The sequence below is a fragment of the Akebia trifoliata genome, chromosome 1 (genome assembly GCF_017979445.1).
Source record: "Akebia trifoliata isolate Shusen 1 chromosome 1, ASM1797944v1, whole genome shotgun sequence".
In the NCBI taxonomy this organism is placed as follows: Eukaryota; Viridiplantae; Streptophyta; class Magnoliopsida; order Ranunculales; family Lardizabalaceae; genus Akebia; species Akebia trifoliata.
Window position 1 is genome coordinate 13,663,717 of NC_141375.1, and position 11,815 is coordinate 13,675,531.

Consider the following 11,815-nt stretch of genomic DNA (forward strand, 5'->3'; position numbering starts at 1 on the left):
ATCCTAAATAATTCAAGATTTAAAAGATTAATAAGAAAAGGATGGAATGATGGTGGTTAGGATGAGAAGAATGTTTTTCTTTAAAAAAAAAATAGAACTTAAGCATGGTGCTCCGATAGTGAAAACGTTTTTATTTATCTTTCTATCTTCTTCTTCATATGTGTGCTGAAAGGGACAACAAAGAGAGACGTTTCTCTCTCTCTCTCTCTCTCTCTCTCTCTTTATCGACTCACCTTAATGGTAATTTCGAGAATTCTAATTTGGATTTCAATAATCTCAACAATGGCGTCGAAGCATTTCATAAGGTTTACCTAGACTACCAATCTGTAAATCTAGAATTATTGTTGAATGAAGGTTGGGACAGCAATGTTAAAACATTTTTACAGAATATTTTAGTGAGAATTAAGTCTGGGTACCTATTAATAAAATGTAGATCTCATCGAGTAGATTAATTTAGACTCTGAATTCACTCAATTTCATTATCGGGAGCCTTGGATATCATCGATGCAATTTTGGATTAATCTGTAAATCTAGAATTATTGCTGAATGAAGGTTGGGACAGCAATGTTAAAACGTTTTTACAGAACATTCTAGTGAGAATTAAGTCTGGACACCTGTTAATAAAACGTAGATCTCATTGATTAAATTAATTTACAACCTAACTTCACTCAATTTCGGTATTGGTAGCCGTGGATATCATCAATGCAAGTTTGGATTAATCTGTACATCTGGAATTGTTGCTGAATGAAGGTTGGGATGGCAATGTGAAAACATTTTTACAGAACATTCTAGTGAGAATTAAGTCTGGGTACCTATTAATAAAATGTAGACCTCATCGAGTAGATTAATTTATAACCTGAATTCTTTCAATTTCGTTATTGAAAGCCTTGGATATCATCGATGCAAGTTCGGATTAATCTGTAAATTTGGAATTGTTGCTGAAAGTAGGTTGGGACAGCAATGTTAAAATATTTTTACAGAACATTCTAGTCAGAATTAGGTCTGGGCACCTATTAATAAAACGTAGATCCCATCGAGTAGATTAATTTAAACTTGAATTCACTCAATTTCATTATCGGGAGCTTTAGATATCATCGATGCAAGTTCGGATTATTTTTTCCTAATTCACAGAAAATCTGAATTTATTTAGTGTTAGCACAATTAATGTTCCTGATTTGTTTTGTGAGAGCGAGATCATTTGGCATTAGGATCTTTCTCATTGATTTTCTTTTAGGAAGTGTTTCTAGTTTTTTTTATAATTTAAAAAAAAAGGGGTTCTGAAAGCGCCTTCGATCCGCGGGGTGTGCGGATCCGCTTTTGACCCTTGAGGTTTGGGAGTCGCCACCTAGTTATTACGGTCTAGGAACCAAATTGACCCTTAAATGGATAAAAAAGAACTAATCTACTATAGAAATCTGAATCCGGGGATCATGTTACGGGGTTGGAAGGTGTTAGGCACCAACCCCGCCCGGCCAATGCCGGTCTCTACTTATCCCAAATAGATCTACATCGCTAATGATAAACCTAGATTAAAAAAAATAAAAATTAACTTACCTTTGATCTGCAAAAGTATTATTCCCTCAGATCTGGTGAAAATGGCTCCTTGTACCGTATTCCTTACTTCATTCTATCTCCGGATCTGATTTCTGATATCCGAGGTAAGGTATCTCCTTCTTGGATCTGGATGCTTCGAATTTGTTGTGAATTTTTGGGATGTTTTTGAGAGGTTTTTGGGTGTTTTTTTAGGCTAAAATCGGAGTAGGGGTGTTAGGGAAGGAGTTGGGGCTCCAAAATTAGGGTTTTGGGGAGGTTATGGAGGCTTCTTCACCTACTTTTTCTATGGTTTTTTCTTTGATACGAAAATAGGGTGTGGAGGCTCCTATTTATAAAGTTTTTAGAAGCATTAGGGTTTGATTAGGGTTTCTTTTAGGGTTTCAATTAGGGTTTTGACTTAGTCTTTAGGGTTTTAGGGTTTTGACTTTAGTCTTATGAAATTGACTTGATTAGTTTAGATTAGGGTTTGGATTTAGGGTTTTGACCTTAGTCTTATGAGATTGACTTGATTAGTTTAGATTAGGGTTTTAATTTAGGGTTTTGACTTTAGTCTTATGAGATTGACTTTAATTTTGATTTCAGTCCTGCTTGATTGACTTTAATTTTGACTTCAGTCTCACTTGATTGACCTTGACTTCAGTCTTGCTTGATTTACTTTTATTTTGACTTTGGTCTTATTTGATTGACTTTAATATCTTGACTTTAGTCTTGCTTGATTGATTTTAAATTTTTGGAGAACCCCTTTCTATTATATCTTTAATTCTTTGGACCCCCAAATGGAGGGGTCCTTAAAGAAATATCCCACGAACCCTCAACAATTTTGCCAGAGAGTCCAATTAATCGATTTTTTAGGTTCAACTTTTTAAATTAATTTCATTAATGTTTCACTTTAATTATTTAATGTTTTATTTATTAATTTCGAATTTTTTAATTATGAAAATTGTGAAATTACCGTTTTGCCCTCGGAGAGGATTTTTTACGTTTTAAGTCATTTTTCAATGTTCCAGGATGTTTTGGAATCAGTTTTTCGTAAGGAATTCAATAGGAATGTTGGTTTTTGTCATTTATGAAGTTTTTTGTATGAAATGATCGTGAACTTTATGAGGGGTATTTTCATAATTTTGTCAAATTTTGTGAAAATTGGCGAAGTGGTTTACTTGGTTTCGATTTGTTGTTTTATGTGTTTGAACGGATTTTCCTAAGCGTAATGTAGGCTCTAAGGTTGTTTTGAGGTTAGGGGTATTTTGGCAATTTAATCATTTTTAGTGATTTTTATCGTGAAGCTTCTTTTTGGTTTGCAAGATGATGATTTCTATGTTTCTGGGGTCGTATTTTCCTAGCGTAGCGTGGTTTCTAAGTTTTGTCAGTTCGAGATACCTCATCCGGATTTCTGAAACATATCTAGTAACAAAATAAAGCAATGGAATAGACATCCATCATTGGGAACCTTTGCGATCGGGTTGACGACTTGATTAATCAGGCGGATGCAAAAATGGGGTGTCTACAGATGCCCCTCTTTGGCAGAGGGTTGAAGCAAACTAGATAGCAAATCTATCTTGGTAGATTAGTGCGATATCCGAATGCCAAAGCTAGTGACAGTTCATTTTGCAGCCTGATTTAACAATTCGTCGGGGTATTCGGATCATTGAGCATGAAACTCTCCCCGAACTAGAAAAAAATGTCAGGTCCTTGAGCGCGAGCTCTCACTGGCAGTGTCAGATCCTTGAATTAAAAAATTCTCCTTGACTAATATAACAACTGTGCAAGTGTGTGGGCTCAAAATCTGAGATAGATTTCAAAGAGTTTGAGTTGGAAAAGAGTCAAAATGAAGTAAATTTAAATTGAGCGTAAACTGAGCATAAATCCAAGAAAACCCTTGGCGGCAACTGAGCAAAATCCAAGATAACCCTTGGCGGAAACAGAGCAAAGTCCAAGATAACCCTTGGCGGCATCTGAGCAAAATCCAAGATAACCCTTGGCGGCATCTGAGCAAAATCCAAGATAACCTTGGCGGAGACTGAGCAAAATCCAAGATAACCCTTGGCGGCATCTGAGCAAAATCCAAGATAACCCTTGGCGGCATCTGAGCAAAATCCAAGATAACCCTTGGCGGAAACTGAGCAAAATCCAAGATAACCCTTGGCGGCATCTGAGCAAAATCCAAGATAACCCTTGGCGGAGACTGAGCAAAATCCAAGATAACCCTTAGCGGCAACTGAGCAAAATCCAAGATAACCCTTGGTGGCATCTGAGCAAAATCCAAGATAACCCTTGGCGGCAACTGAGCAAAATCCAAGATAACCCTTGGCGGAAACTGAGCAAAATCCAAGATAACCCTTGGCGGCATCTGAGCAAAATCCAAGATAACCCTTGGCGGAGACTGAGCAAAATCCAAGATACCCTTGGCGGCATCTGAGCAAAATCCAAGATAACCCTTGGCGAAGACTGAGCAAAATCCAAGATAACCCTTGGCGGCATCTGAGCAAAATCCAAGATAACCCTTGGCGGAGACTGAGCAAAATCCAAGATAACCCTTGGCGGCATCTGAGCAAAATCCAAGATAACCCTTGGCGGAGACTGAGCAAAATCCAAGATAACCCTTGGCGGCATCTGAGCAAAATCCAAGATAACCCTTGGCGGAAACTGAGCAAAATCCAAGATAACCCTTGGCGTAACCCTTGGCGGAAACTGAGCAAAATCAAAGATAACCCTTGGCGGCAACTGAGCAAAATCCAAGATAACCCTTGGCGGAACTGAGCAAAATCCAAGTTAACCCTTGGCGAAAACTGAGCAAAATCCAAGATAACCCTTGGCGGAGACTGAGCAAAATCCAAGATAACCTTGGCGGCAACTGAGCAAAATCCAAGATACCCTTGGCGGAGACTGAGCAAAATCCAAGATAACCCTTGGCGGCAACTGAGCAAAATCCAAGATAACCCTTGGCGGAAACTGAGCAAAATCAAAGATAACCCTTGGCGGCAACTGAGCAAAATCCAAGATAACCCTTGGCGGAGACTGAACAAAATCCAAGATAACCCTTGGCGGAGACTGAACAAAATCCAAGATAACCCTTGGGGGAGACTGAGCAAAACTGGCAAAGGAATGAATGAATTTTGGAGGAAACTGATTAGAACGAATCGGAGAACGAATAAATCTGGAAGATAATGAATCTGGAAGAGAAATGATTGATTCCAAGAATGATTGAATCTGGAAAAGAATCTGGAAAACGAAAGAATGTTATATCTCCTATGTGAGATCCAATATGCTTTTGTTTGAACCTCAAGGATTTATCAAAAAGTTTTATGAATTAAAACCTGAGCTTTTATTTCTTTTGAACCTCAAAAGTTTTTCGAAAGAACTATTATCAAGAGGGTAACCTTACTTTGGGGTTCCTATTATTTTTTAGGATTAACATTGCTCGAAGACAAAATGCCCCTAGTTTGACAATGACCATGGCCTTGAAAATAATTGAACACATCATAAAAAAATGCCCCTAGTATAAGGGGGAAAAGTTACATTAACAAAAGAAAGAAAATGCCCTTTGTATGAAGGTTTGAAATAATTGATTACCACAAGCGCAATAAAGACTCAACTTTTAATTTTGATTAATTTTATTGAAGGTTTTGAGTCAGGCTCAAGAGTACAAAATTATTTCCTTTCGAGACTCATCATAGAATTCACCCTTATCTCCCTTGGTTCACTTGGGGTAGTAAACATTTTCAGATCGATCGTAGACAAGATACTTGGGGCTTCTGAGTCTATGCCTGGTTTAAGCTAAGTATTGAACTTGATTATTCGGACTTCTGATGTTTCAGCTTGGACCGCTCTCAGCTTGGGATTTTCTTCTGTTTTTCGTTGTTGCTCTAACTTTTGCCTAGATCGTCTTTTCAGGTTTTCAATCTAGCGAGCTTGCTCTAGCTTTTGCCTAGATCGCCTTTTCAGGTTTTCGATCTAGCGAGCTTTTTTTTCTTCTTGGCTCTCATTGTTGCCAAAGTTGTCCTTTCAGATTTTCAACCTTGCGAGCTTGCCTTAATTTTTGCCTAAGTCGCCCTTTTCGGGTTTTCAACTTAGCAGGCTTCATCATTTTTTATCTTTTTATTTTTTTTTGTCTCTGAACTTCTGGAGTTGCTGCCTGATTATGCTTTGCTATCTTCCTTGACTTTTCGCACGGTACTTAGGAGGACTTTTATAGGTAGGCTTAGGACTGGGTATAAAAAAGAAAGGAATTTTGAGGCTCAAAAACCCAAATGCCCCTTGTGTGGCATTTCATTTAAAAATTTTTCTTGAACTTTCTTCCCCATTTTGGATGATATTTCTTTTTCTTTTGAATTTTTATTTTTTGAATTTTTTTTATTTTTTGTGTGGGGAAATAGATTTTTTTATTTTGATGTGGTCGGGCCTGAAGTAACTTCTCACGTTGCCTACGTACCCCAGAATTTTGGGATCAGACCAAGACGTAGTTCGAATTTCCCTCCCCTAGGTTAGGTGATCGAGCTGAGAAAGAAAAAGGCATAATTTTTCTTTTTGAAAAGGCTGCAAAGGGGTTGAGAAATGATATATTGAACTGGGTAACAGGTGAATTGATTCGGCCAAAGATGGCATCCTTAAATGTAGTACCATTTGATCCGGTCAAGGTTGGTTGACTCTGGTAGTTCACTTCCATCATGATCTTGAAGTCTGACGACTTTTCCAGACAGTATTTCCTTAATGAATGAATTTCTCCAATTGGGTTCAGACTTTCTCCTATAGTCGAGGAGCAGTGTTCAATTTTGATAGTTAAATCCTTGACTTGTAAATGATGAGTTTTGACATTTTTGTCAAATGCACGAATGACTTTTCTTAGATAAGCTTGCACATGGTACAGGGCTTTAACTCGTTTTCTTCGATCAAGTTTAATTCTTCCTACTGCTGACGAACCCAGTCTACTTCTGACAACTGACTTTCTAACAGAACCCTGAGAGACAAAATCTCCATTTCAACTGGCAAGACTGCTTCTATGCCATACACTAAGGAGTAGGGAGTAGCTCCGGTGAAGTATCGAATTGAGGTTCGATATGTCCATAGCGTGAATGATAATTTTTCTGATCAATCTCGATGTGATTGACACATTTTCCTGATGATAGTCTTGAGACTCTTACTAACTGCTTCAACCGTTCCATCGATCTGAGGACGGTAGGGGGATGATTTGTGATTCCGGATCTTCAACTTTAAACACAGAGTAGTGATTTATGCTTTGAAGTACGACCCATTATCAGATATCGATTCAAAAGGTATCCCCATATCGACTGATAATATATGATTTGCAACTTAAGATGTAGTGAGGATAATACTGATACATTTTATAACATCTCCTTTGATTCCATTGATATAAACGAGTATCTAGTCCATGTTGAACAACACTCAAGCTTGTACCTAAAATACCCTCATATGATCACACGAACAAGTCTTTTGAAATTTCTGAGAAAATTCATTATCCCTTTGTGTTCCTCTAGAGATAAGATGGTTTCTATTTGAATCTCTTTAGGAATTTATTTCTGTTCCGAGGTCAATGACCTTTGCTTTCTTGAGCCCGACTCTTATCTTCTTGTCTTTGAAGCTAGATTATTAGTTAATTCGCTAATGCGCTCGAGATATTCAAAAATTTCTTTTGTACGATCAATTCAGAAGGGGCGACAGACACCTCTATAAACTCGACGAACTAACTTGATTCAATAGGAAAGAGTAGACTCAATCTAAGGAAGACATGACCTTGCTAGAAAAAAAAAACTCGAGCTAACCCAAATGACCCATGAAAACTCAAGACTACCCAAAACGGGCTTGATGATAACTGAGACATTGCTTACAACCGGTAGGATTGAAACACTATGATTTTCAAAGAACAATTGGATGATGTTGAGAACTTTTGAGGTCATTTCTGACTGTTGACTTGATATTGACGTTTACTCTAACTGACCGGATTTACAACCCTAGATAGACGATGGACGATTGAGCTTAGATACAATGATAACCCTTAAACCTCTTTGAAGGTGAATTTAACCAATTTCAGTGTCACCCCCTTGATAACATTTTAAATGAACCCTGAGATTTTATTGAATTTGGTGCACCAATCCATTAAAAAATTCATCCATTCAATGATTATTCAGAAGAAAAATAATTATGTTGCACTCTTGAAAAATATTGGAAAATAATGTTTTTATTTCACAAATCTGATTATTTTTTGCAACATTTTTTGGTAGTTTTCCAAGGTCCATAAAAACTTTTCATGCAAAAATAGATCTTTTGCAAATTTTTCCTTTTTTTCTTTTCTTTTGGAAAACATTTTCTTCTGGAAAACATTTTTTTTTAGAAAATATTTTTTTCTTAGAAAACATTTTTTTTCTAGAGAATAACACTTTTTCTGGAAAACACTTCTTTTGGAAAATATTTTATTCTGGAAAATATATTTTCTGAAAAATGTTTCTTCTAAAGAAGCCTTCTTTTGGAAAATAATCTCCTTTGAAAAATATTTTCTTTCTCTTCTTTGAAAATTCGATTTCCATTTTGATTTAACTGGCCCGGTCCATCATGATTGTTGGATCGGGATGGACTGGGTCATTATTGTAAAAGAATGGACTCTTTACTGGGTCGGTGCACCCATTTTAATTTTCAAAAATAAAATTTCTTTGATCCTTGAGGACAATCATACACCTTGATCTCATCATTCACATCACTCACATACATTCATCAATCACATGCATTCATTCAATAAACAACCCGGGAACACCCACGATAAGTTCGAGTCGTGACCTACTGGGACGGTTTCTAGACTCTAAGCTTACTACGTGCAATGCATTTTCATCTAGCCACCCTTGCCCAAGCACACCTATATACCTTTCGAGACATGGTGACTTGGTTTGATATACCGTGTAGGTGATAATCTAAAACCTCAATTCACTTCTCTGAAGCCAAAAACAGCAGTTTGATCTCCAGTTGAGAGGTGGCGCACAATGCTGAGCAAGGGCCCACTTAAATACCTCTCGTCTAGAATAGACGTAGTCTATCCCCCTCGTACAGTAGGGTACAGCGGGGCAAGATCTTGCTTAGGCACCGGTTTTGACCAAGAAGTGCAATTGATATACTTAGATTACCTTTTATACCTAGGGTACGAGTCAAGAGTTGTAGCTTTCATAAATGGTTTGGCATCCCACAAGGGGACCGACCACGTACTAGTACTACGTTGGCAATCGGGACATGTGACTGTGTGGCTTACAAATAGGTCAAAGGCTCAGGTCACTCCAGCCTGGGTGCATCAACATGTCTCTCAGAATCACCTGATCAGACGGTATTGATGCCCCAGTTCGATATACCCTAAGGTACGTGACTGGAGTTGTGAGTTTCATGAATGACGTCGCATCTCTGAGGAGACCGGGCCACGCACTAGTGCCACGTTGGCTAAATGGGACGTGTAAGTGCTCAAAACAGTAAACGTGCATGTGGTGTGTGCAAAACAGGGTGGGGTGTGCCCGGGGCCTTTTCCAAACAAATGGGCCCATGGCCCTGATCATACATTTAATCAAAACCAAAATCATTCAAATCATATGAATATTCAATTAAAATCACATTATTCCCATCACATAAGCACATTAACGTTACGATCAACATCAATCATGTATCTCAAGCAAGATCATGGTAAATTAATCAATAAATATGGCATATGATAATGAATTAAATCTGATCATTGCAATAAGCATGATTTTGTGACTTTCATAGTCCAATCAAAGGTTGTTTTGAGCGATCCTAAATAAATTAGGATTCCCAAGAATATTAGACTAAGGATGGAGATACACTGGGTGGAACAAAAGGTGATTTTCATTTTTTTTTTTAATTGATTTTTCCTTTAAAAAAAACCTTTTTCTGTCCATTTTTTCTTTTAATAGAAGTACGAGACCCCAAAAAATATCATTTTCTTTAATATATGCGTTTGTCTATTACACTCATAGGAAGGAAGAAAGGGGGAAGAAAGAGAGAGAGAAAAAAAAAAAAACATTAAAAAAAAAAATTAAAATCCAACACCCCAAATGCCCGTTGTTATTATAGCGTTCAAAGAAAAACTCCATCCGCGACCGGATCTGAAACTCTTCTTAGAATCCAGATTGTGTTGGATTGAAAATTTTTTATTTGCTTAATGATTCTATCGATCTCGACCAATCGACCAATCTATTTATTAAGAGAGCAAAACAATCCAAAAAAATTTTGAATTGATGAACCCCAGAATTTCCATAGCAATGGCCGGTTTTAATAAAATCAAAGAACCGATGTTCTGATTTTTAATTTTTGATCGATCTCGCTATATTCAAATCAAAAGGAAATTGGGAATTGATCCTCTTCTCGGAAATTTAGGATTTTCTAACGATCTGGACAAGAGAACAAGCTGAAAAATTTTCGTTAAGAAACCCTCTTTAGGTAGCAATCGATCAGAATCGGATTCAATTCGAATAATGCAATGATCTCAAGGTCTGAAACGCAAAATCCAACCCTTCCAATCGTGATTCAAGCTTTCAAACACAGTCTAAAATACGCCTTTGCTCGACGAACGAATCAGAGATTGGTAGATAACAAAACGAAACATTCAATGAAGATCTCTAGTTCTTCAAGTGAAATCCATCGTTTTACTTAAAAATGGTTTCTAACGATCTGAATCAGCACCCCATTAAACCTCCTTCGACAGTTGAACAACAAAGATGATCCCCATTAATCTGTTTTAGATCAAATAAATATCAAAGGGGGCCATCGAGTTAGAGTTCTGTATCAGGAGAACTCGGCATCTTTTTATTTTTCTCTTTTTTGAAAAGAAACATGATCGATCATGTAAAACCGATCCCTCCATGAGAACGCCCCCATCGTTCTCTGTTGAAGACGATGGAGTTTGGGGAAGAAGACATAAACAAATTTTTTTTTTTTTAAAATGATGAAGAATGGTTAGAATAAAATAAAACGTTTATTTTGCTAACCGCACCCCAATTGAAAACATGTTTGGAAGTTGTTGCCAACAGCCCAAAACTTTTTTTTTTTATTTTTTTTTTCTCATGCTTTTTTTTTTGTTAGTGGACAGCAACACACAAAACAAATTGATTTTTTAAGTGCTGTTTTTCCTTCTTGCTTGACATAGGCAGCACAACACTAACTTGAAAATCACCCTTCTTTTTTTTTTTTTTTGGTTTATTATTCCATCCTTCAAAAAAATTATCTTTTGGAATTCTTCATTATTTAAAATCACTCTATGCAACTCTCGATTGAACCATAAAACGAACATGCCAAAATCGAATATTCAAAGTCCAAACACGTGACCAACAATCGAACGAAATATAAAGAAATAAATAAATAAAATGAGCAAAAAATAAATAAATAAAACATCCTAGGTTGCTTCAGCAATGCTCCCATACTTGGGGTTTTTCAAGTTTGATCCTCAATGTCCCCAGTGGAGTCGCCACTGAAAGCGCCCTCGATCCGCGGGGTGTGCGGATCCGCTTTTGACCCTTGAGGTTTGGGAGTCGCCACCTAGTTATTACGGTCTAGGAACCAAATTGACCCTTAAATGGATAAAAAAGAACTAATCTACTATAGAAATCTGAATCCGGGGATCATGTTACGGGGTTGGAAGGTGTTAGGCACCAACCCCGCCCGGCCAATGCCGGTCTCTACTTATCCCAAATAGATCTACATCGCTAATGATAAACCTAGATTAAAAAAAATAAAAATTAACTTACCTTTGATCTGCAAAAGTATTATTCCCTCAGATCTGGTGAAAATGGCTCCTTGTACCGTATTCCTTACTTCATTCTATCTCCGGATCTGATTTCTGATATCCGAGGTAAGGTATCTCCTTCTTGGATCTGGATGCTTCGAATTTGTTGTGAATTTTTGGGATGTTTTTGAGAGGTTTTGGGTGTTTTTTTAGGCTAAAATCGGAGTAGGGGTGTTAGGGAAGGAGTTGGGGCTCCAAAATTAGGGTTTTGGGGAGGTTATGGAGGCTTCTTCACCTACTTTTTCTATGGTTTTTTCTTTGATACGAAAATAGGGTGTGGAGGCTCCTATTTATAAAGTTTTTAGAAGCATTAGGGTTTGATTAGGGTTTCTTTTAGGGTTTCAATTAGGGTTTTGACTTAGCTTTTAGGGTTTTAGGGTTTTGACTTTAGTCTTATGAAATTGACTTGATTAGTTTTAGATTAGGGTTTGGATTTAGGGTTTTGACCTTAGTCTTATGAGATTGACTTGATTAGTT